Below are 7,073 nucleotides of genomic sequence, written 5' to 3' on the forward strand. Positions count from 1 at the left end.
AAAGTGCGCCGTACTGGAGGGCCCCGGATTAATTTTCACCACCTGAGGATATTTAACGTGCGCCGAAATCTCGTACACACAGGCGTTTTTGCTCTTCGCCTCAAACAGAAAACGGCCGCCGCGGCCGGGAATCGAACCCGCGTCGCCTACAAGGATTACATAAGGGCGCCACACCAAACGCTTCCCAACCTTCGCTTTCTCAGCTAGGTTTCGCGCCATCCTATTTAATAATTTATTCTTCTGTGCTGCTCTGGCGGCTGCAGTTCTTTTTAACTTCGGTTGTTGAATGGAAAGGTGTAAGAGTAGTGTCTCATTTTTTTTTTTAAACCGTAAACACAGTAAAGGTATTATGAATACAGCAAAGCTTGCATTCTGCAACGAATGGAAAAAAATTAAACAATGTATTGGTCGATGTTCGAATGCGTAAGCCTCAAAACTCCTTCCGCGTGAATTTGAGGATCGGCCCTATGTACACGCCTTTTTTAAACTGTAGTTTGTAATTTGGATTTCTAGCACACCCCTTGGAACATCGCCAGCAGCGCTTTGCACTCTAGTCATACGAGTGGCAATGTTTTCTCACTTTTAGCAGAGGCCTTGGGTGCGCGTCACTCTTTTTGTTCTTACGGCAATAACGCAGTCGCAGACGCAGAATAAAACAACTTTTGTAGCCGGTTATTCCCTTTTGATAAAAGGACGCCCGCAAAGGGGCACGTTCCGCCGGGCGTTGCTAACAAGGGCAGTTGGGCTCACCTTCAAACTCACCAAATAAAAAATCAAAATGGCTTTCTCTGTGAAGTCTGTAAAATGCCAAAAGTTCGTGGTGTTGCCGCCAATCTGAGATAATACTTTTTGTAAACAAATCATAAAAGCACAGGCGCAAACAACATAGTGCAGGGCACAAAGATGTTTTTTTTTATGGATTAATTTAGCTTCCTATACACCAATTGACCCACGGCCCTCAGTCTCCAGGGGCTGCGAAGCAACTGACCACGGCGGCGGTCACACCTGTGACGCAGCAGGGGGTGCTAAGAATACCTGGACCCGGACAGGCCGCCATTGGAATCTGAACCTGGCAACGTTTAACACGAGAACCTTACCTAGTGAAGCGAGTCTAGAGGTGTAGTTCGAGAAATCAAAGGGCATCAAATGGGATGTCATAGTGCTTAGTGAGGTTAGGAGAACAGGTGAAGCCTTTACGGTGCTGAAAAATGGACACGATAGAGGACAGAAGAGAACTGGGCGTGGGATTTCTGGTCAATAAAAGCATAGCTGGCAACATAGAAGAATACAATAGCATTAACGAAAGGGCAGCAGGTCTTGTAATTAGGCTCACTATACTCGGTGACAACTTAAGAACGGCACCAGAAGTTGCCGCTGTGCCTTATCACCGTAGCCGGATGTTTCTCCGCGCGGCGCAAGTAGGGCGTTACTGGGAATATTTTGAACATGGCGTGAGCCGTTCCCGTGGTTTTTTGGACTTAATATGCTTATAAACGACTCCAGTGACGACAAACAAACTGCGTGAGACAAGGCAGACCATATCACGCATTCATAGCAAACCCCTTTCAAAACGCGCGCGCACTGACGTCACGGGTCCGGCGCTTTGGCGGAGTGATACACTACATGAGGTGGTGCCGTTCTTGAGTTGTAACCGAGTATAAGAGGTACAATCTCAAGGTGCTACAGGGCTATGCCCCCACATCCAGCCATAACGACCAGGTAGTGGAACGCTTCTATGAAGATGTAGAATCGGCAATGGCTAAAGTAAAAACACAGTATACCATAGTTATGGGAGATTTCAATGCTAAAGTAGGCAAGCATGAGGCTGGAGACAAGGCACTTAGGAAATATTGTCTGGGGTGTAGAAATAGCAGGGGGGACCTACTAGTTAGTTTGCAGAACGGAATAACCTACGCATAATGAATACCTTCTTCTGTAAACGGGAGAGCCGGAAGTGGACGTGGAGGAGCCCGAATGGGGACCAGAAAAATGAAATAGACTTCATATTATGCGATAACCCTGGCATCGTGAAGGATGTGGAAGTGTCAAGGCCCCTCCCCCGCGCAATTGCGCCCGCTTGCAAATACTAAAAATGGGCGCGAGGCAACAGTTATTTGTATTTAACAGGGTGGTCGGCCCGTGAGTTTTCACGTGTGCCGAGATTGCTGGGGTGAATGAAATCACAACGGAGATGCTCGACTACGTTTTGAACTGTATAGGTTTGCTGCACAAACAAAAAGACTACAGGGCACCGCCCTACACAAGAAAAAGAAACCTTCACACTGCCATCGGCCTTGTGCGCGCAGGCACTAATCGACCGTACGCCGCTAAGCGAACGCGTGCTAACTCAGACAGCTGTACGCGACACGTGAAATGCTCTCAAACATCGTTACCCTTGATAACGACAATTACGACACCCAACACACAAGAATCAATTCTCAGCTCTTTCGCTGCGAGTGACGCTAGAAAACAAAAACCCGAAGGATGCGGATATCTTAATCCGAGGCAACAAACAAACTACGGCGGGAGGGGCGCGGTAAAAGAAAATCTCTACGAGGCAAGAAGAACACGCCAGTTCACCGACGGAAAGTCACGGCGAGGTGGAGCCGACCTCGCCGGACAGCAGCTCACGTGTTGCGGGGGTCCGGGGTGCAGAAGGTGGTCGGCCATGGAACTCGCGGCGACGGGCGAACTCGAGCGCTGAGCCGAGACGTGGACCGGTCCGTCGCGAGCCTACCGATGTGCTTCTGCTAAAGCGCGTCACACCCGGGACCCTTCCCCGCGTAGCACGTTCACGAATCGCCAGCCGACTGCCACAAGCGACCGCGTGCGCTCCCTTAAATAACATTCGCCGACCGCTGAAGTCCTGCTCTGACGTCTTCCCATTGTTCCTCTTTTCCCCCTCCTGGGGCCCTCGCCCCTTCGCCACGATAGCAAGCGCGCGTCCGAGCCAGCGATCGTGACGTCACCCCCGGCACCTGCGCGCTGGAATGCGGCAGCTCGCATTGTCCTCGTAGCAGGCAGGGCGAAACAAAGGAGGTGAGCGCAAAGCCGAAGGGGGGGACCCCAAATTCCTCAGCCAGGCGCAAAATGGCCTACTCCGTCCGGGAGGCCGTCATGTCGGCCGCCCGAATATAGAAAATGGAGGGCCTGGCCTGCAGTTTATGACAGGAAGTGCTCGGAAGGGTAAGGTGTAGTGACCATCGTATAGATCTCGAATTAAGCAAGCTTTGGGGAGGGACCGTAACAAGCTAGTACGAAAGAAGCCGATTAATGAGCTAACAGTGAGGCGTAAAGTAGGAGAATTCAGGATCGCGCTGCAGAACCGATACTCAGCTCTTACCGAGGAAGTCTTACTTACGACACAGGAAACCAGCGACAACCTCACACGCATTATCACGGAGTGTGCAGTAGAAGTTGGGGGAACGATGGCTAGACAGGTTACTGGTAAACTTTCCCAGGAGACGAAAGATCTCATTAGGAAACGCGAAACCATGACAATCTCTACCCCAGCTGACAGAATAAAACTAGTGGAGCTTTCGAAGTTAATAAGTGTAAGACAGCTGACATACGGAAGTATAATATGGGGAGGACCGAATACGCTGTAAAGAACGGAGGTAGCCTGAAAGCAGTAAAGAGGCGTCTTGGCGTGGGGAGAAATCAGATGTATGCACTTAAAGATAAGCAAGGCAATGTCATCACAAATAGGGATAACATAGTCACAGTGGCCGAGGAGTTCTATAGGGATCTGTACAGTAGCCGAAACATCCAGGATAATGGCGAACGAGAAAATAGTTCAGAGGAGATAGAAATCCCACCAGTAACGACACAAGAAGTAAAAAAGGCTTTGAAAGAAATGAAAGGGGACAAAGCACCTGGTAGGGCTCAGATAACTGCAGACCTCTTGAAGGATGGTGAAGAAATTGTACTTGAAAAACTGGCAAACCTGTGTACGCAATGCCTAATTACCGCAAGCGTATCGGAATCTTGGAAGAACGCGAACGTCATTCTAATCCACAAGACAGGTGACAGGCCGATCAGCTTACTGTCAGTCGTCTACAAGGTACTTACCAAGGTAATCGCTAACAGAATTTCTGCAACCTTAGATTTCAGTCAACCTAAAAAACAAGCAGGGTTCCTAAAGGTTATTTAACAATGGACCACATTCACACGATCAATCAGGTGATAGAGAAGTGCGCTGAGTATACTGAACCCCTATATATAGCCTTCATAGATTATGAGAAAGCATATAACTTGGTCGAAACCCTAACAGTCATTCAGGCATTACGGAACCAGGGGGTAGATGAGCATAATGTAAGAATAATAGAGGATATTTACAATGGGTCCACAGCGACCGTCATCCTCCATAAGGAGAGCGGTGAAATACCTATAAGGAAGGGTGTCATACAAGGAGACGCAATCTCTCCAATGTTATTCACAGCATGTTTACAGGAAGTATTCAGAACGTTGGATTGGGAACAGGTGGGAGTAAGGGTTAATGGAGAATACCTCAGTAACCTCAGATTTGCTGATGACGTTGCCTTGCTAAGTAACTCGGGGGACGAATTGCAAAGCATGCTCTCCGCACTAGACGAACGGAGTAGAACCGTGGGCCTGAAAATTAATATGCAGAAAACTAAAGTAATGGTCAATAACCTCGGGACGGCACAGCAGTTTTGGATAGGGGGCGAAGTAGTGGAAGTGGTAAAAGAATATATCTACTTAGGCCAAGTTATGACCCCGGATCCCAACCATATAATTAGAAGGATCAGAATGGGGTGGAGTGCATACGGCAGACATTCTCAGATAATGAATAGCAGCCTACCATTGTCCCTGAAGGGGAATGTGTATGACAGCTGCATCTTACCGGTACTCACCTACGGGGCAGAAACTTGGAGGCTCACTAAGATGGTTCAACTTAAATTGAGGACGACTCGGAGGGCAATGGAGCGGGAAATGATAGGTGTAACATTAAGGGACAAAAAGAGAGCGGAGTGGCTCATGGAACAAACGCGTGTTAAGGACATGCTAGTAGAAATTAAGAAGAAATGGACGTGGGCAGGGAATTTAATGCGCAGGCAAGATAACCGTTGGTCGTTAAGGGTAACAGAGTGTACCCCTAGAGAAGGCAAGCGTAGCAGGGGTCGGCAGAAAGTTAGATGGGCGGATGAGATGAAGAAGTTTGCAGGGATAAATTGGTCACAGTTGGCACAGGACCGGGGTAATTGTAGAATAATGGGAGAGGCCTTTGCCCTGCAGTGGGCGCAGATAGGCTGGTGATAATGATGATTATTATTATGATGATGATGATGATGATGAAGAAGAAGAAGAAGTTTCGTGCATGGAAAATATTGCAACATTTTTTTCGCAGAATTGTTGTCCGGCTTTCGGAGTTCCCTTTTCCTAATTTTGAATAAAGTTGTGTGTCCTTTTTATTTTCATGCTTTAAGGACCCCTACAATGCTTTTCTTTCAGGTACTTTTCAAGCTGTGTCTGCTCTTTGTGGCATGCACAGATAGACGGAAAGAGAGTTATCAAGTTCCGGGAAAGCAGGAAAAAGGTACTCAAATTTTAAATGTAAAAATACCGGCATGTTGAACCTTGCTTTTGCTCGCTCTCTCGAAAACCCGGGCACTTCTGCTCACTTTCGACTTCCCGGTAACGTCTCATCGCGGAAACAAGGAGGACAGAAAAAAATTCCGCGTTGCAAACGTTTTAAGCCCACGGTTGTCTCATATGGGTAACTTCTTTTGGCGCTTTTAGCGGCGTGGTTCGTCTACACCATGCCAACCGAGACCTGACTTTCAGCACCAACAAGTAGGAGAAGGCGGACACCGCCGATGTCCTCTGCCCGTCCCTGCGTTGATACTATATTGTACTCTTCAAGCTATTTTTGGTTATTAGCTATCAGTCTGGCGCAGCGGGGGGCTGAGGCAGTGCACTGCTGGCTGGTGTGGCATCCACCACACCGTGCGCACCTCTCCTTGCCCCTGCAGCAGGCCTTTACATGTTCCAGGCGGCCACAGCGACCACACTGTGTGGCTCGCGGTCGGCACCCTCGCACTTGCAGCAGCAGTTTGAACACTGCCACGTACGTCGGTGGGGAGGGACCTTCGGACACCAGCAGCACCGCCCCGTCTGGTTTCCGCACCGCACTGTTCACCGTCACCTCACTGTCAATGTTTGCAAGGACCTCCTCCGTGGTGAGTTGACGGTCCACGCCACAAACGAGGCCACGGCTGCTGCCTCGACTGGCGGGACGTACGGTGCGAACAGCAATGCCAGCCACCCTTTGAGTCCAGGAGGGCAGCCAGGCACTCGTCTGTCTCGGCATCGGCCGCAACCACATTCAGTCGGGTATTCACCCTCACCTGCGAAACTGCGGGAGTGGCGGCGAGCTCGCGGGCGATGGCCTCCCTCAATGCTGTGAGGAAGGGGGCAGCTCGGTCCGCCGGTCGGAACAGTCCGGTGCCTCCGTCCGGAAGCGCGATTTGGAATGCGCGAGGCGCGTTTCCTGGCCTTTGTCCTCTTTGCCTTGAACTGCTGGAGGGTCCACGGACCCTCGCGTTGCTCGGGAAGAAGTTCCAGAGGACAAAGAGCCACCCGAAGGGACGCCGCAGGTCGCGATCTCCATGGGGAGCGGCCCTCTGGGCGGTTTGTTTTGGCTCTGGGCGCCGCCATCTTGCGCAACAACGGGAGGGGAGGCAGCGGCGGTGGTGCGAGAGGCGGCCGGCGGCCGCGGCGGCTCATGATGCCACTGGGAGAGCGGGAGAAAGTCGGCGGAAGCTCGCACGGGCGAGCGGCAGAGTCAGCAGCACCACACAAAACAGGGACGGGGGGTAGCGACGTAGCATACGACTCGAAGTGGATGCACTGGCTCTTCGTGAGCTGGCTCCGCTGGCTGGTGCCGCAAGGGTTTCAACTGGAAGGAGGGGAGGAAACAATTCATGCGAGGCCAGGGTCTCGTGCGTTGACCAAAGTTGACCCGGGCGCCGCGGCCTGACTTGCCTGTACCTTGCGCGTGCGCTAGGAACGTGGTTTGATGCGCGGAGGGCAAGGAGGTGGTGCTGATC

Source organism: Haemaphysalis longicornis, unplaced genomic scaffold, assembly GCF_048455015.1.
Source record: "Haemaphysalis longicornis isolate Haplotype H1 unplaced genomic scaffold, Haemaphysalis longicornis Haplotype H1 scaffold_26, whole genome shotgun sequence".
Taxonomy (NCBI): domain Eukaryota; kingdom Metazoa; phylum Arthropoda; class Arachnida; order Ixodida; family Ixodidae; genus Haemaphysalis; species Haemaphysalis longicornis.